This window comes from Cucurbita pepo, unplaced genomic scaffold (assembly GCF_057944985.1).
Source record: "Cucurbita pepo subsp. pepo isolate OVF unplaced genomic scaffold, ASM5794498v1 scafford_58, whole genome shotgun sequence".
Lineage (NCBI taxonomy): Eukaryota > Viridiplantae > Streptophyta > Magnoliopsida > Cucurbitales > Cucurbitaceae > Cucurbita > Cucurbita pepo.
In genome coordinates, this window is record NW_028257963.1 from 17,960 (window position 1) to 32,529 (window position 14,570).

General features: G+C 56.7%; 50 non-coding genes across 50 annotated transcripts; all 50 read left to right on the top strand.

Annotated features, from left to right (window-relative positions):
- Positions 1 to 109: 109 nt before the first annotated feature.
- LOC147783316 (5S ribosomal RNA) lies at positions 110 to 228 on the top strand. Its single transcript, XR_015417206.1, has one exon. It is a non-coding gene; the product is annotated as a 5S ribosomal RNA (ribosomal RNA).
- Positions 229 to 361: 133 nt separating this feature from the next.
- On the top strand, positions 362 to 480 carry LOC147783317 (5S ribosomal RNA). Its single transcript, XR_015417207.1, has one exon. It is a non-coding gene; the product is annotated as a 5S ribosomal RNA (ribosomal RNA).
- Positions 481 to 613: 133 nt separating this feature from the next.
- On the top strand, positions 614 to 732 carry LOC147783318 (5S ribosomal RNA). Its single transcript, XR_015417208.1, has one exon. It is a non-coding gene; the product is annotated as a 5S ribosomal RNA (ribosomal RNA).
- Positions 733 to 951: 219 nt separating this feature from the next.
- On the top strand, positions 952 to 1,070 carry LOC147783319 (5S ribosomal RNA). The gene has a single exon (XR_015417209.1). It is a non-coding gene; the product is annotated as a 5S ribosomal RNA (ribosomal RNA).
- Positions 1,071 to 1,289: 219 nt separating this feature from the next.
- Positions 1,290 to 1,408, top strand: LOC147783320 (5S ribosomal RNA). Its single transcript, XR_015417210.1, has one exon. It is a non-coding gene; the product is annotated as a 5S ribosomal RNA (ribosomal RNA).
- Positions 1,409 to 1,541: 133 nt separating this feature from the next.
- On the top strand, positions 1,542 to 1,660 carry LOC147783321 (5S ribosomal RNA). The gene has a single exon (XR_015417211.1). It is a non-coding gene; the product is annotated as a 5S ribosomal RNA (ribosomal RNA).
- Positions 1,661 to 1,879: 219 nt separating this feature from the next.
- Positions 1,880 to 1,998, top strand: LOC147783322 (5S ribosomal RNA). The gene has a single exon (XR_015417212.1). It is a non-coding gene; the product is annotated as a 5S ribosomal RNA (ribosomal RNA).
- A 133-nt stretch (positions 1,999 to 2,131) lies between these two features.
- On the top strand, positions 2,132 to 2,250 carry LOC147783323 (5S ribosomal RNA). Its single transcript, XR_015417213.1, has one exon. It is a non-coding gene; the product is annotated as a 5S ribosomal RNA (ribosomal RNA).
- Positions 2,251 to 2,469: 219 nt separating this feature from the next.
- On the top strand, positions 2,470 to 2,588 carry LOC147783324 (5S ribosomal RNA). The gene has a single exon (XR_015417214.1). It is a non-coding gene; the product is annotated as a 5S ribosomal RNA (ribosomal RNA).
- Positions 2,589 to 2,721: 133 nt separating this feature from the next.
- LOC147783325 (5S ribosomal RNA) lies at positions 2,722 to 2,840 on the top strand. The gene has a single exon (XR_015417216.1). It is a non-coding gene; the product is annotated as a 5S ribosomal RNA (ribosomal RNA).
- A 133-nt stretch (positions 2,841 to 2,973) lies between these two features.
- On the top strand, positions 2,974 to 3,092 carry LOC147783326 (5S ribosomal RNA). Its single transcript, XR_015417217.1, has one exon. It is a non-coding gene; the product is annotated as a 5S ribosomal RNA (ribosomal RNA).
- A 219-nt stretch (positions 3,093 to 3,311) lies between these two features.
- LOC147783327 (5S ribosomal RNA) lies at positions 3,312 to 3,430 on the top strand. Its single transcript, XR_015417218.1, has one exon. It is a non-coding gene; the product is annotated as a 5S ribosomal RNA (ribosomal RNA).
- Positions 3,431 to 3,563: 133 nt separating this feature from the next.
- On the top strand, positions 3,564 to 3,682 carry LOC147783328 (5S ribosomal RNA). Its single transcript, XR_015417219.1, has one exon. It is a non-coding gene; the product is annotated as a 5S ribosomal RNA (ribosomal RNA).
- A 219-nt stretch (positions 3,683 to 3,901) lies between these two features.
- On the top strand, positions 3,902 to 4,020 carry LOC147783329 (5S ribosomal RNA). Its single transcript, XR_015417220.1, has one exon. It is a non-coding gene; the product is annotated as a 5S ribosomal RNA (ribosomal RNA).
- A 133-nt stretch (positions 4,021 to 4,153) lies between these two features.
- LOC147783330 (5S ribosomal RNA) lies at positions 4,154 to 4,272 on the top strand. Its single transcript, XR_015417221.1, has one exon. It is a non-coding gene; the product is annotated as a 5S ribosomal RNA (ribosomal RNA).
- Positions 4,273 to 4,491: 219 nt separating this feature from the next.
- LOC147783331 (5S ribosomal RNA) lies at positions 4,492 to 4,610 on the top strand. Its single transcript, XR_015417222.1, has one exon. It is a non-coding gene; the product is annotated as a 5S ribosomal RNA (ribosomal RNA).
- Positions 4,611 to 4,743: 133 nt separating this feature from the next.
- LOC147783332 (5S ribosomal RNA) lies at positions 4,744 to 4,862 on the top strand. Its single transcript, XR_015417223.1, has one exon. It is a non-coding gene; the product is annotated as a 5S ribosomal RNA (ribosomal RNA).
- Positions 4,863 to 5,081: 219 nt separating this feature from the next.
- LOC147783333 (5S ribosomal RNA) lies at positions 5,082 to 5,200 on the top strand. The gene has a single exon (XR_015417224.1). It is a non-coding gene; the product is annotated as a 5S ribosomal RNA (ribosomal RNA).
- A 133-nt stretch (positions 5,201 to 5,333) lies between these two features.
- LOC147783334 (5S ribosomal RNA) lies at positions 5,334 to 5,452 on the top strand. Its single transcript, XR_015417225.1, has one exon. It is a non-coding gene; the product is annotated as a 5S ribosomal RNA (ribosomal RNA).
- A 130-nt stretch (positions 5,453 to 5,582) lies between these two features.
- On the top strand, positions 5,583 to 5,701 carry LOC147783335 (5S ribosomal RNA). Its single transcript, XR_015417227.1, has one exon. It is a non-coding gene; the product is annotated as a 5S ribosomal RNA (ribosomal RNA).
- Positions 5,702 to 5,920: 219 nt separating this feature from the next.
- Positions 5,921 to 6,039, top strand: LOC147783336 (5S ribosomal RNA). Its single transcript, XR_015417228.1, has one exon. It is a non-coding gene; the product is annotated as a 5S ribosomal RNA (ribosomal RNA).
- Positions 6,040 to 6,172: 133 nt separating this feature from the next.
- Positions 6,173 to 6,291, top strand: LOC147783337 (5S ribosomal RNA). The gene has a single exon (XR_015417229.1). It is a non-coding gene; the product is annotated as a 5S ribosomal RNA (ribosomal RNA).
- Positions 6,292 to 6,510: 219 nt separating this feature from the next.
- LOC147783338 (5S ribosomal RNA) lies at positions 6,511 to 6,629 on the top strand. The gene has a single exon (XR_015417230.1). It is a non-coding gene; the product is annotated as a 5S ribosomal RNA (ribosomal RNA).
- Positions 6,630 to 6,762: 133 nt separating this feature from the next.
- LOC147783339 (5S ribosomal RNA) lies at positions 6,763 to 6,881 on the top strand. The gene has a single exon (XR_015417231.1). It is a non-coding gene; the product is annotated as a 5S ribosomal RNA (ribosomal RNA).
- A 219-nt stretch (positions 6,882 to 7,100) lies between these two features.
- Positions 7,101 to 7,219, top strand: LOC147783340 (5S ribosomal RNA). The gene has a single exon (XR_015417232.1). It is a non-coding gene; the product is annotated as a 5S ribosomal RNA (ribosomal RNA).
- A 133-nt stretch (positions 7,220 to 7,352) lies between these two features.
- LOC147783341 (5S ribosomal RNA) lies at positions 7,353 to 7,471 on the top strand. The gene has a single exon (XR_015417233.1). It is a non-coding gene; the product is annotated as a 5S ribosomal RNA (ribosomal RNA).
- A 133-nt stretch (positions 7,472 to 7,604) lies between these two features.
- Positions 7,605 to 7,723, top strand: LOC147783342 (5S ribosomal RNA). Its single transcript, XR_015417234.1, has one exon. It is a non-coding gene; the product is annotated as a 5S ribosomal RNA (ribosomal RNA).
- Positions 7,724 to 7,942: 219 nt separating this feature from the next.
- Positions 7,943 to 8,061, top strand: LOC147783343 (5S ribosomal RNA). Its single transcript, XR_015417235.1, has one exon. It is a non-coding gene; the product is annotated as a 5S ribosomal RNA (ribosomal RNA).
- Positions 8,062 to 8,194: 133 nt separating this feature from the next.
- Positions 8,195 to 8,313, top strand: LOC147783344 (5S ribosomal RNA). Its single transcript, XR_015417236.1, has one exon. It is a non-coding gene; the product is annotated as a 5S ribosomal RNA (ribosomal RNA).
- Positions 8,314 to 8,532: 219 nt separating this feature from the next.
- LOC147783345 (5S ribosomal RNA) lies at positions 8,533 to 8,651 on the top strand. The gene has a single exon (XR_015417238.1). It is a non-coding gene; the product is annotated as a 5S ribosomal RNA (ribosomal RNA).
- A 133-nt stretch (positions 8,652 to 8,784) lies between these two features.
- Positions 8,785 to 8,903, top strand: LOC147783346 (5S ribosomal RNA). The gene has a single exon (XR_015417239.1). It is a non-coding gene; the product is annotated as a 5S ribosomal RNA (ribosomal RNA).
- Positions 8,904 to 9,122: 219 nt separating this feature from the next.
- Positions 9,123 to 9,241, top strand: LOC147783347 (5S ribosomal RNA). The gene has a single exon (XR_015417241.1). It is a non-coding gene; the product is annotated as a 5S ribosomal RNA (ribosomal RNA).
- A 133-nt stretch (positions 9,242 to 9,374) lies between these two features.
- LOC147783348 (5S ribosomal RNA) lies at positions 9,375 to 9,493 on the top strand. Its single transcript, XR_015417242.1, has one exon. It is a non-coding gene; the product is annotated as a 5S ribosomal RNA (ribosomal RNA).
- A 133-nt stretch (positions 9,494 to 9,626) lies between these two features.
- LOC147783349 (5S ribosomal RNA) lies at positions 9,627 to 9,745 on the top strand. The gene has a single exon (XR_015417243.1). It is a non-coding gene; the product is annotated as a 5S ribosomal RNA (ribosomal RNA).
- A 219-nt stretch (positions 9,746 to 9,964) lies between these two features.
- On the top strand, positions 9,965 to 10,083 carry LOC147783350 (5S ribosomal RNA). The gene has a single exon (XR_015417244.1). It is a non-coding gene; the product is annotated as a 5S ribosomal RNA (ribosomal RNA).
- Positions 10,084 to 10,216: 133 nt separating this feature from the next.
- On the top strand, positions 10,217 to 10,335 carry LOC147783351 (5S ribosomal RNA). The gene has a single exon (XR_015417245.1). It is a non-coding gene; the product is annotated as a 5S ribosomal RNA (ribosomal RNA).
- Positions 10,336 to 10,554: 219 nt separating this feature from the next.
- On the top strand, positions 10,555 to 10,673 carry LOC147783352 (5S ribosomal RNA). The gene has a single exon (XR_015417247.1). It is a non-coding gene; the product is annotated as a 5S ribosomal RNA (ribosomal RNA).
- Positions 10,674 to 10,806: 133 nt separating this feature from the next.
- Positions 10,807 to 10,925, top strand: LOC147783353 (5S ribosomal RNA). The gene has a single exon (XR_015417248.1). It is a non-coding gene; the product is annotated as a 5S ribosomal RNA (ribosomal RNA).
- A 219-nt stretch (positions 10,926 to 11,144) lies between these two features.
- On the top strand, positions 11,145 to 11,263 carry LOC147783354 (5S ribosomal RNA). The gene has a single exon (XR_015417249.1). It is a non-coding gene; the product is annotated as a 5S ribosomal RNA (ribosomal RNA).
- A 133-nt stretch (positions 11,264 to 11,396) lies between these two features.
- On the top strand, positions 11,397 to 11,515 carry LOC147783355 (5S ribosomal RNA). Its single transcript, XR_015417251.1, has one exon. It is a non-coding gene; the product is annotated as a 5S ribosomal RNA (ribosomal RNA).
- Positions 11,516 to 11,734: 219 nt separating this feature from the next.
- Positions 11,735 to 11,853, top strand: LOC147783356 (5S ribosomal RNA). Its single transcript, XR_015417252.1, has one exon. It is a non-coding gene; the product is annotated as a 5S ribosomal RNA (ribosomal RNA).
- A 133-nt stretch (positions 11,854 to 11,986) lies between these two features.
- LOC147783357 (5S ribosomal RNA) lies at positions 11,987 to 12,105 on the top strand. The gene has a single exon (XR_015417253.1). It is a non-coding gene; the product is annotated as a 5S ribosomal RNA (ribosomal RNA).
- Positions 12,106 to 12,324: 219 nt separating this feature from the next.
- On the top strand, positions 12,325 to 12,443 carry LOC147783358 (5S ribosomal RNA). The gene has a single exon (XR_015417254.1). It is a non-coding gene; the product is annotated as a 5S ribosomal RNA (ribosomal RNA).
- Positions 12,444 to 12,662: 219 nt separating this feature from the next.
- LOC147783359 (5S ribosomal RNA) lies at positions 12,663 to 12,781 on the top strand. Its single transcript, XR_015417255.1, has one exon. It is a non-coding gene; the product is annotated as a 5S ribosomal RNA (ribosomal RNA).
- A 133-nt stretch (positions 12,782 to 12,914) lies between these two features.
- On the top strand, positions 12,915 to 13,033 carry LOC147783360 (5S ribosomal RNA). The gene has a single exon (XR_015417256.1). It is a non-coding gene; the product is annotated as a 5S ribosomal RNA (ribosomal RNA).
- A 219-nt stretch (positions 13,034 to 13,252) lies between these two features.
- Positions 13,253 to 13,371, top strand: LOC147783361 (5S ribosomal RNA). The gene has a single exon (XR_015417257.1). It is a non-coding gene; the product is annotated as a 5S ribosomal RNA (ribosomal RNA).
- Positions 13,372 to 13,504: 133 nt separating this feature from the next.
- LOC147783362 (5S ribosomal RNA) lies at positions 13,505 to 13,623 on the top strand. The gene has a single exon (XR_015417258.1). It is a non-coding gene; the product is annotated as a 5S ribosomal RNA (ribosomal RNA).
- Positions 13,624 to 13,842: 219 nt separating this feature from the next.
- On the top strand, positions 13,843 to 13,961 carry LOC147783363 (5S ribosomal RNA). The gene has a single exon (XR_015417259.1). It is a non-coding gene; the product is annotated as a 5S ribosomal RNA (ribosomal RNA).
- A 133-nt stretch (positions 13,962 to 14,094) lies between these two features.
- On the top strand, positions 14,095 to 14,213 carry LOC147783364 (5S ribosomal RNA). Its single transcript, XR_015417569.1, has one exon. It is a non-coding gene; the product is annotated as a 5S ribosomal RNA (ribosomal RNA).
- A 219-nt stretch (positions 14,214 to 14,432) lies between these two features.
- LOC147783365 (5S ribosomal RNA) lies at positions 14,433 to 14,551 on the top strand. Its single transcript, XR_015417260.1, has one exon. It is a non-coding gene; the product is annotated as a 5S ribosomal RNA (ribosomal RNA).
- Positions 14,552 to 14,570: the final 19 nt, after the last annotated feature.

The window sequence follows — 14,570 nt, forward strand, 5'->3', positions numbered from 1 at the left end:
GTGTCCGCGCGGGCCCCGCCGGCCGTTCCCAGCACGTGCGTGCACCCACCGTCGCCTCGATCATGCCCACCCCGCATGCGTTAAATGCAATTTGTGCGCATGGCATGTCGGGTGCGATCATACCAGCACTAATGCACCGGATCCCATCAGAACTCCGCAGTTAAGCGTGCTTGGGCGAGAGTAGTACTAAGTTGGGTGACCACTTGGGAAGTCCTCGTGTTGCACCCCTTTTTTATATTTCTTCTCCCCGACGTGTCCGCGCGGGCCCCGCCGGCCGTTCCCAGCACGTGCGTGCACCCACCGTCGCCTCGATCATGCCCACCCCGCATGCGTTAAATGCAATTTGTGCGCATGGCATGTCGGGTGCGATCATACCAGCACTAATGCACCGGATCCCATCAGAACTCCGCAGTTAAGCGTGCTTGGGCGAGAGTAGTACTAAGTTGGGTGACCACTTGGGAAGTCCTCGTGTTGCACCCCTTTTTTATATTTCTTCTCCCCGACGTGTCCGCGCGGGCCCCGCCGGCCGTTCCCAGCACGTGCGTGCACCCACCGTCGCCTCGATCATGCCCACCCCGCATGCGTTAAATGCAATTTGTGCGCATGGCATGTCGGGTGCGATCATACCAGCACTAATGCACCGGATCCCATCAGAACTCCGCAGTTAAGCGTGCTTGGGCGAGAGTAGTACTAAGTTGGGTGACCACTTGGGAAGTCCTCGTGTTGCACCCCTTTTTTATATTTCTTTTGCTCGTTACTTCAATTTCTCCCCGTTCTTTTCTTCCTTTCTTTACAAATGGCAACCTCGCACGCTCACGCCCATCGCGTTTCTTCTCCCCGACGTGTCCGCGCGGGCCCCGCCGGCCGTTCCCAGCACGTGCGTGCACCCACCGTCGCCTCGATCATGCCCACCCCGCATGCGTTAAATGCAATTTGTGCGCATGGCATGTCGGGTGCGATCATACCAGCACTAATGCACCGGATCCCATCAGAACTCCGCAGTTAAGCGTGCTTGGGCGAGAGTAGTACTAAGTTGGGTGACCACTTGGGAAGTCCTCGTGTTGCACCCCTTTTTTATATTTCTTTTGCTCGTTACTTCAATTTCTCCCCGTTCTTTTCTTCCTTTCTTTACAAATGGCAACCTCGCACGCTCACGCCCATCGCGTTTCTTCTCCCCGACGTGTCCGCGCGGGCCCCGCCGGCCGTTCCCAGCACGTGCGTGCACCCACCGTCGCCTCGATCATGCCCACCCCGCATGCGTTAAATGCAATTTGTGCGCATGGCATGTCGGGTGCGATCATACCAGCACTAATGCACCGGATCCCATCAGAACTCCGCAGTTAAGCGTGCTTGGGCGAGAGTAGTACTAAGTTGGGTGACCACTTGGGAAGTCCTCGTGTTGCACCCCTTTTTTATATTTCTTCTCCCCGACGTGTCCGCGCGGGCCCCGCCGGCCGTTCCCAGCACGTGCGTGCACCCACCGTCGCCTCGATCATGCCCACCCCGCATGCGTTAAATGCAATTTGTGCGCATGGCATGTCGGGTGCGATCATACCAGCACTAATGCACCGGATCCCATCAGAACTCCGCAGTTAAGCGTGCTTGGGCGAGAGTAGTACTAAGTTGGGTGACCACTTGGGAAGTCCTCGTGTTGCACCCCTTTTTTATATTTCTTTTGCTCGTTACTTCAATTTCTCCCCGTTCTTTTCTTCCTTTCTTTACAAATGGCAACCTCGCACGCTCACGCCCATCGCGTTTCTTCTCCCCGACGTGTCCGCGCGGGCCCCGCCGGCCGTTCCCAGCACGTGCGTGCACCCACCGTCGCCTCGATCATGCCCACCCCGCATGCGTTAAATGCAATTTGTGCGCATGGCATGTCGGGTGCGATCATACCAGCACTAATGCACCGGATCCCATCAGAACTCCGCAGTTAAGCGTGCTTGGGCGAGAGTAGTACTAAGTTGGGTGACCACTTGGGAAGTCCTCGTGTTGCACCCCTTTTTTATATTTCTTCTCCCCGACGTGTCCGCGCGGGCCCCGCCGGCCGTTCCCAGCACGTGCGTGCACCCACCGTCGCCTCGATCATGCCCACCCCGCATGCGTTAAATGCAATTTGTGCGCATGGCATGTCGGGTGCGATCATACCAGCACTAATGCACCGGATCCCATCAGAACTCCGCAGTTAAGCGTGCTTGGGCGAGAGTAGTACTAAGTTGGGTGACCACTTGGGAAGTCCTCGTGTTGCACCCCTTTTTTATATTTCTTTTGCTCGTTACTTCAATTTCTCCCCGTTCTTTTCTTCCTTTCTTTACAAATGGCAACCTCGCACGCTCACGCCCATCGCGTTTCTTCTCCCCGACGTGTCCGCGCGGGCCCCGCCGGCCGTTCCCAGCACGTGCGTGCACCCACCGTCGCCTCGATCATGCCCACCCCGCATGCGTTAAATGCAATTTGTGCGCATGGCATGTCGGGTGCGATCATACCAGCACTAATGCACCGGATCCCATCAGAACTCCGCAGTTAAGCGTGCTTGGGCGAGAGTAGTACTAAGTTGGGTGACCACTTGGGAAGTCCTCGTGTTGCACCCCTTTTTTATATTTCTTCTCCCCGACGTGTCCGCGCGGGCCCCGCCGGCCGTTCCCAGCACGTGCGTGCACCCACCGTCGCCTCGATCATGCCCACCCCGCATGCGTTAAATGCAATTTGTGCGCATGGCATGTCGGGTGCGATCATACCAGCACTAATGCACCGGATCCCATCAGAACTCCGCAGTTAAGCGTGCTTGGGCGAGAGTAGTACTAAGTTGGGTGACCACTTGGGAAGTCCTCGTGTTGCACCCCTTTTTTATATTTCTTCTCCCCGACGTGTCCGCGCGGGCCCCGCCGGCCGTTCCCAGCACGTGCGTGCACCCACCGTCGCCTCGATCATGCCCACCCCGCATGCGTTAAATGCAATTTGTGCGCATGGCATGTCGGGTGCGATCATACCAGCACTAATGCACCGGATCCCATCAGAACTCCGCAGTTAAGCGTGCTTGGGCGAGAGTAGTACTAAGTTGGGTGACCACTTGGGAAGTCCTCGTGTTGCACCCCTTTTTTATATTTCTTTTGCTCGTTACTTCAATTTCTCCCCGTTCTTTTCTTCCTTTCTTTACAAATGGCAACCTCGCACGCTCACGCCCATCGCGTTTCTTCTCCCCGACGTGTCCGCGCGGGCCCCGCCGGCCGTTCCCAGCACGTGCGTGCACCCACCGTCGCCTCGATCATGCCCACCCCGCATGCGTTAAATGCAATTTGTGCGCATGGCATGTCGGGTGCGATCATACCAGCACTAATGCACCGGATCCCATCAGAACTCCGCAGTTAAGCGTGCTTGGGCGAGAGTAGTACTAAGTTGGGTGACCACTTGGGAAGTCCTCGTGTTGCACCCCTTTTTTATATTTCTTCTCCCCGACGTGTCCGCGCGGGCCCCGCCGGCCGTTCCCAGCACGTGCGTGCACCCACCGTCGCCTCGATCATGCCCACCCCGCATGCGTTAAATGCAATTTGTGCGCATGGCATGTCGGGTGCGATCATACCAGCACTAATGCACCGGATCCCATCAGAACTCCGCAGTTAAGCGTGCTTGGGCGAGAGTAGTACTAAGTTGGGTGACCACTTGGGAAGTCCTCGTGTTGCACCCCTTTTTTATATTTCTTTTGCTCGTTACTTCAATTTCTCCCCGTTCTTTTCTTCCTTTCTTTACAAATGGCAACCTCGCACGCTCACGCCCATCGCGTTTCTTCTCCCCGACGTGTCCGCGCGGGCCCCGCCGGCCGTTCCCAGCACGTGCGTGCACCCACCGTCGCCTCGATCATGCCCACCCCGCATGCGTTAAATGCAATTTGTGCGCATGGCATGTCGGGTGCGATCATACCAGCACTAATGCACCGGATCCCATCAGAACTCCGCAGTTAAGCGTGCTTGGGCGAGAGTAGTACTAAGTTGGGTGACCACTTGGGAAGTCCTCGTGTTGCACCCCTTTTTTATATTTCTTCTCCCCGACGTGTCCGCGCGGGCCCCGCCGGCCGTTCCCAGCACGTGCGTGCACCCACCGTCGCCTCGATCATGCCCACCCCGCATGCGTTAAATGCAATTTGTGCGCATGGCATGTCGGGTGCGATCATACCAGCACTAATGCACCGGATCCCATCAGAACTCCGCAGTTAAGCGTGCTTGGGCGAGAGTAGTACTAAGTTGGGTGACCACTTGGGAAGTCCTCGTGTTGCACCCCTTTTTTATATTTCTTTTGCTCGTTACTTCAATTTCTCCCCGTTCTTTTCTTCCTTTCTTTACAAATGGCAACCTCGCACGCTCACGCCCATCGCGTTTCTTCTCCCCGACGTGTCCGCGCGGGCCCCGCCGGCCGTTCCCAGCACGTGCGTGCACCCACCGTCGCCTCGATCATGCCCACCCCGCATGCGTTAAATGCAATTTGTGCGCATGGCATGTCGGGTGCGATCATACCAGCACTAATGCACCGGATCCCATCAGAACTCCGCAGTTAAGCGTGCTTGGGCGAGAGTAGTACTAAGTTGGGTGACCACTTGGGAAGTCCTCGTGTTGCACCCCTTTTTTATATTTCTTCTCCCCGACGTGTCCGCGCGGGCCCCGCCGGCCGTTCCCAGCACGTGCGTGCACCCACCGTCGCCTCGATCATGCCCACCCCGCATGCGTTAAATGCAATTTGTGCGCATGGCATGTCGGGTGCGATCATACCAGCACTAATGCACCGGATCCCATCAGAACTCCGCAGTTAAGCGTGCTTGGGCGAGAGTAGTACTAAGTTGGGTGACCACTTGGGAAGTCCTCGTGTTGCACCCCTTTTTTATATTTCTTTTGCTCGTTACTTCAATTTCTCCCCGTTCTTTTCTTCCTTTCTTTACAAATGGCAACCTCGCACGCTCACGCCCATCGCGTTTCTTCTCCCCGACGTGTCCGCGCGGGCCCCGCCGGCCGTTCCCAGCACGTGCGTGCACCCACCGTCGCCTCGATCATGCCCACCCCGCATGCGTTAAATGCAATTTGTGCGCATGGCATGTCGGGTGCGATCATACCAGCACTAATGCACCGGATCCCATCAGAACTCCGCAGTTAAGCGTGCTTGGGCGAGAGTAGTACTAAGTTGGGTGACCACTTGGGAAGTCCTCGTGTTGCACCCCTTTTTTATATTTCTTCTCCCCGACGTGTCCGCGCGGGCCCCGCCGGCCGTTCCCAGCACGTGCGTGCACCCACCGTCGCCTCGATCATGCCCACCCCGCATGCGTTAAATGCAATTTGTGCGCATGGCATGTCGGGTGCGATCATACCAGCACTAATGCACCGGATCCCATCAGAACTCCGCAGTTAAGCGTGCTTGGGCGAGAGTAGTACTAAGTTGGGTGACCACTTGGGAAGTCCTCGTGTTGCACCCCTTTTTTATATTTCTTCTCCCCGACGTGTCCGCGCGGGCCCCGCCGGCCGTTCCCAGCTGCGTGCACCCACCGTCGCCTCGATCATGCCCACCCCGCATGCGTTAAATGCAATTTGTGCGCATGGCATGTCGGGTGCGATCATACCAGCACTAATGCACCGGATCCCATCAGAACTCCGCAGTTAAGCGTGCTTGGGCGAGAGTAGTACTAAGTTGGGTGACCACTTGGGAAGTCCTCGTGTTGCACCCCTTTTTTATATTTCTTTTGCTCGTTACTTCAATTTCTCCCCGTTCTTTTCTTCCTTTCTTTACAAATGGCAACCTCGCACGCTCACGCCCATCGCGTTTCTTCTCCCCGACGTGTCCGCGCGGGCCCCGCCGGCCGTTCCCAGCACGTGCGTGCACCCACCGTCGCCTCGATCATGCCCACCCCGCATGCGTTAAATGCAATTTGTGCGCATGGCATGTCGGGTGCGATCATACCAGCACTAATGCACCGGATCCCATCAGAACTCCGCAGTTAAGCGTGCTTGGGCGAGAGTAGTACTAAGTTGGGTGACCACTTGGGAAGTCCTCGTGTTGCACCCCTTTTTTATATTTCTTCTCCCCGACGTGTCCGCGCGGGCCCCGCCGGCCGTTCCCAGCACGTGCGTGCACCCACCGTCGCCTCGATCATGCCCACCCCGCATGCGTTAAATGCAATTTGTGCGCATGGCATGTCGGGTGCGATCATACCAGCACTAATGCACCGGATCCCATCAGAACTCCGCAGTTAAGCGTGCTTGGGCGAGAGTAGTACTAAGTTGGGTGACCACTTGGGAAGTCCTCGTGTTGCACCCCTTTTTTATATTTCTTTTGCTCGTTACTTCAATTTCTCCCCGTTCTTTTCTTCCTTTCTTTACAAATGGCAACCTCGCACGCTCACGCCCATCGCGTTTCTTCTCCCCGACGTGTCCGCGCGGGCCCCGCCGGCCGTTCCCAGCACGTGCGTGCACCCACCGTCGCCTCGATCATGCCCACCCCGCATGCGTTAAATGCAATTTGTGCGCATGGCATGTCGGGTGCGATCATACCAGCACTAATGCACCGGATCCCATCAGAACTCCGCAGTTAAGCGTGCTTGGGCGAGAGTAGTACTAAGTTGGGTGACCACTTGGGAAGTCCTCGTGTTGCACCCCTTTTTTATATTTCTTCTCCCCGACGTGTCCGCGCGGGCCCCGCCGGCCGTTCCCAGCACGTGCGTGCACCCACCGTCGCCTCGATCATGCCCACCCCGCATGCGTTAAATGCAATTTGTGCGCATGGCATGTCGGGTGCGATCATACCAGCACTAATGCACCGGATCCCATCAGAACTCCGCAGTTAAGCGTGCTTGGGCGAGAGTAGTACTAAGTTGGGTGACCACTTGGGAAGTCCTCGTGTTGCACCCCTTTTTTATATTTCTTTTGCTCGTTACTTCAATTTCTCCCCGTTCTTTTCTTCCTTTCTTTACAAATGGCAACCTCGCACGCTCACGCCCATCGCGTTTCTTCTCCCCGACGTGTCCGCGCGGGCCCCGCCGGCCGTTCCCAGCACGTGCGTGCACCCACCGTCGCCTCGATCATGCCCACCCCGCATGCGTTAAATGCAATTTGTGCGCATGGCATGTCGGGTGCGATCATACCAGCACTAATGCACCGGATCCCATCAGAACTCCGCAGTTAAGCGTGCTTGGGCGAGAGTAGTACTAAGTTGGGTGACCACTTGGGAAGTCCTCGTGTTGCACCCCTTTTTTATATTTCTTCTCCCCGACGTGTCCGCGCGGGCCCCGCCGGCCGTTCCCAGCACGTGCGTGCACCCACCGTCGCCTCGATCATGCCCACCCCGCATGCGTTAAATGCAATTTGTGCGCATGGCATGTCGGGTGCGATCATACCAGCACTAATGCACCGGATCCCATCAGAACTCCGCAGTTAAGCGTGCTTGGGCGAGAGTAGTACTAAGTTGGGTGACCACTTGGGAAGTCCTCGTGTTGCACCCCTTTTTTATATTTCTTCTCCCCGACGTGTCCGCGCGGGCCCCGCCGGCCGTTCCCAGCACGTGCGTGCACCCACCGTCGCCTCGATCATGCCCACCCCGCATGCGTTAAATGCAATTTGTGCGCATGGCATGTCGGGTGCGATCATACCAGCACTAATGCACCGGATCCCATCAGAACTCCGCAGTTAAGCGTGCTTGGGCGAGAGTAGTACTAAGTTGGGTGACCACTTGGGAAGTCCTCGTGTTGCACCCCTTTTTTATATTTCTTTTGCTCGTTACTTCAATTTCTCCCCGTTCTTTTCTTCCTTTCTTTACAAATGGCAACCTCGCACGCTCACGCCCATCGCGTTTCTTCTCCCCGACGTGTCCGCGCGGGCCCCGCCGGCCGTTCCCAGCACGTGCGTGCACCCACCGTCGCCTCGATCATGCCCACCCCGCATGCGTTAAATGCAATTTGTGCGCATGGCATGTCGGGTGCGATCATACCAGCACTAATGCACCGGATCCCATCAGAACTCCGCAGTTAAGCGTGCTTGGGCGAGAGTAGTACTAAGTTGGGTGACCACTTGGGAAGTCCTCGTGTTGCACCCCTTTTTTATATTTCTTCTCCCCGACGTGTCCGCGCGGGCCCCGCCGGCCGTTCCCAGCACGTGCGTGCACCCACCGTCGCCTCGATCATGCCCACCCCGCATGCGTTAAATGCAATTTGTGCGCATGGCATGTCGGGTGCGATCATACCAGCACTAATGCACCGGATCCCATCAGAACTCCGCAGTTAAGCGTGCTTGGGCGAGAGTAGTACTAAGTTGGGTGACCACTTGGGAAGTCCTCGTGTTGCACCCCTTTTTTATATTTCTTTTGCTCGTTACTTCAATTTCTCCCCGTTCTTTTCTTCCTTTCTTTACAAATGGCAACCTCGCACGCTCACGCCCATCGCGTTTCTTCTCCCCGACGTGTCCGCGCGGGCCCCGCCGGCCGTTCCCAGCACGTGCGTGCACCCACCGTCGCCTCGATCATGCCCACCCCGCATGCGTTAAATGCAATTTGTGCGCATGGCATGTCGGGTGCGATCATACCAGCACTAATGCACCGGATCCCATCAGAACTCCGCAGTTAAGCGTGCTTGGGCGAGAGTAGTACTAAGTTGGGTGACCACTTGGGAAGTCCTCGTGTTGCACCCCTTTTTTATATTTCTTCTCCCCGACGTGTCCGCGCGGGCCCCGCCGGCCGTTCCCAGCACGTGCGTGCACCCACCGTCGCCTCGATCATGCCCACCCCGCATGCGTTAAATGCAATTTGTGCGCATGGCATGTCGGGTGCGATCATACCAGCACTAATGCACCGGATCCCATCAGAACTCCGCAGTTAAGCGTGCTTGGGCGAGAGTAGTACTAAGTTGGGTGACCACTTGGGAAGTCCTCGTGTTGCACCCCTTTTTTATATTTCTTTTGCTCGTTACTTCAATTTCTCCCCGTTCTTTTCTTCCTTTCTTTACAAATGGCAACCTCGCACGCTCACGCCCATCGCGTTTCTTCTCCCCGACGTGTCCGCGCGGGCCCCGCCGGCCGTTCCCAGCACGTGCGTGCACCCACCGTCGCCTCGATCATGCCCACCCCGCATGCGTTAAATGCAATTTGTGCGCATGGCATGTCGGGTGCGATCATACCAGCACTAATGCACCGGATCCCATCAGAACTCCGCAGTTAAGCGTGCTTGGGCGAGAGTAGTACTAAGTTGGGTGACCACTTGGGAAGTCCTCGTGTTGCACCCCTTTTTTATATTTCTTCTCCCCGACGTGTCCGCGCGGGCCCCGCCGGCCGTTCCCAGCACGTGCGTGCACCCACCGTCGCCTCGATCATGCCCACCCCGCATGCGTTAAATGCAATTTGTGCGCATGGCATGTCGGGTGCGATCATACCAGCACTAATGCACCGGATCCCATCAGAACTCCGCAGTTAAGCGTGCTTGGGCGAGAGTAGTACTAAGTTGGGTGACCACTTGGGAAGTCCTCGTGTTGCACCCCTTTTTTATATTTCTTCTCCCCGACGTGTCCGCGCGGGCCCCGCCGGCCGTTCCCAGCACGTGCGTGCACCCACCGTCGCCTCGATCATGCCCACCCCGCATGCGTTAAATGCAATTTGTGCGCATGGCATGTCGGGTGCGATCATACCAGCACTAATGCACCGGATCCCATCAGAACTCCGCAGTTAAGCGTGCTTGGGCGAGAGTAGTACTAAGTTGGGTGACCACTTGGGAAGTCCTCGTGTTGCACCCCTTTTTTATATTTCTTTTGCTCGTTACTTCAATTTCTCCCCGTTCTTTTCTTCCTTTCTTTACAAATGGCAACCTCGCACGCTCACGCCCATCGCGTTTCTTCTCCCCGACGTGTCCGCGCGGGCCCCGCCGGCCGTTCCCAGCACGTGCGTGCACCCACCGTCGCCTCGATCATGCCCACCCCGCATGCGTTAAATGCAATTTGTGCGCATGGCATGTCGGGTGCGATCATACCAGCACTAATGCACCGGATCCCATCAGAACTCCGCAGTTAAGCGTGCTTGGGCGAGAGTAGTACTAAGTTGGGTGACCACTTGGGAAGTCCTCGTGTTGCACCCCTTTTTTATATTTCTTCTCCCCGACGTGTCCGCGCGGGCCCCGCCGGCCGTTCCCAGCACGTGCGTGCACCCACCGTCGCCTCGATCATGCCCACCCCGCATGCGTTAAATGCAATTTGTGCGCATGGCATGTCGGGTGCGATCATACCAGCACTAATGCACCGGATCCCATCAGAACTCCGCAGTTAAGCGTGCTTGGGCGAGAGTAGTACTAAGTTGGGTGACCACTTGGGAAGTCCTCGTGTTGCACCCCTTTTTTATATTTCTTTTGCTCGTTACTTCAATTTCTCCCCGTTCTTTTCTTCCTTTCTTTACAAATGGCAACCTCGCACGCTCACGCCCATCGCGTTTCTTCTCCCCGACGTGTCCGCGCGGGCCCCGCCGGCCGTTCCCAGCACGTGCGTGCACCCACCGTCGCCTCGATCATGCCCACCCCGCATGCGTTAAATGCAATTTGTGCGCATGGCATGTCGGGTGCGATCATACCAGCACTAATGCACCGGATCCCATCAGAACTCCGCAGTTAAGCGTGCTTGGGCGAGAGTAGTACTAAGTTGGGTGACCACTTGGGAAGTCCTCGTGTTGCACCCCTTTTTTATATTTCTTCTCCCCGACGTGTCCGCGCGGGCCCCGCCGGCCGTTCCCAGCACGTGCGTGCACCCACCGTCGCCTCGATCATGCCCACCCCGCATGCGTTAAATGCAATTTGTGCGCATGGCATGTCGGGTGCGATCATACCAGCACTAATGCACCGGATCCCATCAGAACTCCGCAGTTAAGCGTGCTTGGGCGAGAGTAGTACTAAGTTGGGTGACCACTTGGGAAGTCCTCGTGTTGCACCCCTTTTTTATATTTCTTTTGCTCGTTACTTCAATTTCTCCCCGTTCTTTTCTTCCTTTCTTTACAAATGGCAACCTCGCACGCTCACGCCCATCGCGTTTCTTCTCCCCGACGTGTCCGCGCGGGCCCCGCCGGCCGTTCCCAGCACGTGCGTGCACCCACCGTCGCCTCGATCATGCCCACCCCGCATGCGTTAAATGCAATTTGTGCGCATGGCATGTCGGGTGCGATCATACCAGCACTAATGCACCGGATCCCATCAGAACTCCGCAGTTAAGCGTGCTTGGGCGAGAGTAGTACTAAGTTGGGTGACCACTTGGGAAGTCCTCGTGTTGCACCCCTTTTTTATATTTCTTCTCCCCGACGTGTCCGCGCGGGCCCCGCCGGCCGTTCCCAGCACGTGCGTGCACCCACCGTCGCCTCGATCATGCCCACCCCGCATGCGTTAAATGCAATTTGTGCGCATGGCATGTCGGGTGCGATCATACCAGCACTAATGCACCGGATCCCATCAGAACTCCGCAGTTAAGCGTGCTTGGGCGAGAGTAGTACTAAGTTGGGTGACCACTTGGGAAGTCCTCGTGTTGCACCCCTTTTTTATATTTCTTTTGCTCGTTACTTCAATTTCTCCCCGTTCTTTTCTTCCTTTCTTTACAAATGGCAACCTCGCACGCTCACGCCCATCGCGTTTCTTCTCCCCGACGTGTCCGCGCGGGCCCCGCCGGCCGTTCCCAGCACGTGCGTGCACCCACCGTCGCCTCGATCATGCCCACCCCGCATGCGTTAAATGCAATTTGTGCGCATGGCATGTCGGGTGCGATCATACCAGCACTAATGCACCGGATCCCATCAGAACTCCGCAGTTAAGCGTGCTTGGGCGAGAGTAGTACTAAGTTGGGTGACCACTTGGGAAGTCCTCGTGTTGCACCCCTTTTTTATATTTCTTCTCCCCGACGTGTCCGCGCGGGCCCCGCCGGCCGTTCCCAGCACGTGCGTGCACCCACCGTCGCCTCGATCATGCCCACCCCGCATGCGTTAAATGCAATTTGTGCGCATGACATGTCGGGTGCGATCATACCAGCACTAATGCACCGGATCCCATCAGAACTCCGCAGTTAAGCGTGCTTGGGCGAGAGTAGTACTAAGTTGGGTGACCACTTGGGAAGTCCTCGTGTTGCACCCCTTTTTTATATTTCTTTTGCTCGTTACTTCAATTTCTCCCCGTTCTTTTCTTCCTTTCTTTACAAATGGCAACCTCGCACGCTCACGCCCATCGCGTTTCTTCTCCCCGACGTGTCCGCGCGGGCCCCGCCGGCCGTTCCCAGCACGTGCGTGCACCCACCGTCGCCTCGATCATGCCCACCCCGCATGCGTTAAATGCAATTTGTGCGCATGACATGTCGGGTGCGATCATACCAGCACTAATGCACCGGATCCCATCAGAACTCCGCAGTTAAGCGTGCTTGGGCGAGAGTAGTACTAAGTTGGGTGACCACTTGGGAAGTCCTCGTGTTGCACCCCTTTTTTATATTTCTTTTGCTCGTTACTTCAATTTCTCCCCGTTCTTTTCTTCCTTTCTTTACAAATGGCAACCTCGCACGCTCACGCCCATCGCGTTTCTTCTCCCCGACGTGTCCGCGCGGGCCCCGCCGGCCGTTCCCAGCACGTGCGTGCACCCACCGTCGCCTCGATCATGCCCACCCCGCATGCGTTAAATGCAATTTGTGCGCATGGCATGTCGGGTGCGATCATACCAGCACTAATGCACCGGATCCCATCAGAACTCCGCAGTTAAGCGTGCTTGGGCGAGAGTAGTACTAAGTTGGGTGACCACTTGGGAAGTCCTCGTGTTGCACCCCTTTTTTATATTTCTTCTCCCCGACGTGTCCGCGCGGGCCCCGCCGGCCGTTCCCAGCACGTGCGTGCACCCACCGTCGCCTCGATCATGCCCACCCCGCATGCGTTAAATGCAATTTGTGCGCATGGCATGTCGGGTGCGATCATACCAGCACTAATGCACCGGATCCCATCAGAACTCCGCAGTTAAGCGTGCTTGGGCGAGAGTAGTACTAAGTTGGGTGACCACTTGGGAAGTCCTCGTGTTGCACCCCTTTTTTATATTTCTTTTGCTCGTTACTTCAATTTCTCCCCGTTCTTTTCTTCCTTTCTTTACAAATGGCAACCTCGCACGCTCACGCCCATCGCGTTTCTTCTCCCCGACGTGTCCGCGCGGGCCCCGCCGGCCGTTCCCAGCACGTGCGTGCACCCACCGTCGCCTCGATCATGCCCACCCCGCATGCGTTAAATGCAATTTGTGCGCATGGCATGTCGGGTGCGATCATACCAGCACTAATGCACCGGATCCCATCAGAACTCCGCAGTTAAGCGTGCTTGGGCGAGAGTAGTACTAAGTTGGGTGACCACTTGGGAAGTCCTCGTGTTGCACCCCTTTTTTATATTTCTTCTCCCCGACGTGTCCGCGCGGGCCCCGCCGGCCGTTCCCAGCACGTGCGTGCACCCACCGTCGCCTCGATCATGCCCACCCCGCATGCGTTAAATGCAATTTGTGCGCATGACATGTCGGGTGCGATCATACCAGCACTAATGCACCGGATCCCATCAGAACTCCGCAGTTAAGCGTGCTTGGGCGAGAGTAGTACTAAGTTGGGTGACCACTTGGGAAGTCCTCGTGTTGCACCCCTTTTTTATATTTCTTTTGCTCGTTACTTCAATTTCTCCCCGTTCTTTTCTTCCTTTCTTTACAAATGGCAACCTCGCACGCTCACGCCCATCGCGTTTCTTCTCCCCGACGTGTCCGCGCGGGCCCCGCCGGCCGTTCCCAGCACGTGCGTGCACCCACCGTCGCCTCGATCATGCCCACCCCGCATGCGTTAAATGCAATTTGTGCGCATGGCATGTCGGGTGCGATCATACCAGCACTAATGCACCGGATCCCATCAGAACTCCGCAGTTAAGCGTGCTTGGGCGAGAGTAGTACTAAGTTGGGTGACCACTTGGGAAGTCCTCGTGTTGCACCCCTTTTTTATATTTCTTCTCCCCGACGTGTCCGCGCGGGCCCCGCCGGCCGTTCCCAGCACGTGCGTGCACCCACCGTCGCCTCGATCATGCCCACCCCGCATGCGTTAAATGCAATTTGTGCGCATGGCATGTCGGGTGCGATCATACAAGCACTAATGCACCGGATCCCATCAGAACTCCGCAGTTAAGCGTGCTTGGGCGAGAGTAGTACTAAGTTGGGTGACCACTTGGGAAGTCCTCGTGTTGCACCCCTTTTTTATATTTCTTTTGCTCGTTACTTCAATTTCTCCCCGTTCTTTTCTTCCTTTCTTTACAAATGGCAACCTCGCACGCTCACGCCCATCGCGTTTCTTCTCCCCGACGTGTCCGCGCGGGCCCCGCCGGCCGTTCCCAGCACGTGCGTGCACCCACCGTCGCCTCGATCATGCCCACCCCGCATGCGTTAAATGCAATTTGTGCGCATGGCATGTCGGGTGCGATCATACCAGCACTAATGCACCGGATCCCATCAGAACTCCGCAGTTAAGCGTGCTTGGGCGAGAGTAGTACTAAGTTGGGTGACCACTTGGGAAGTCCTCGTGTTGCACCCCTTTTTTATATTTCTTCTCC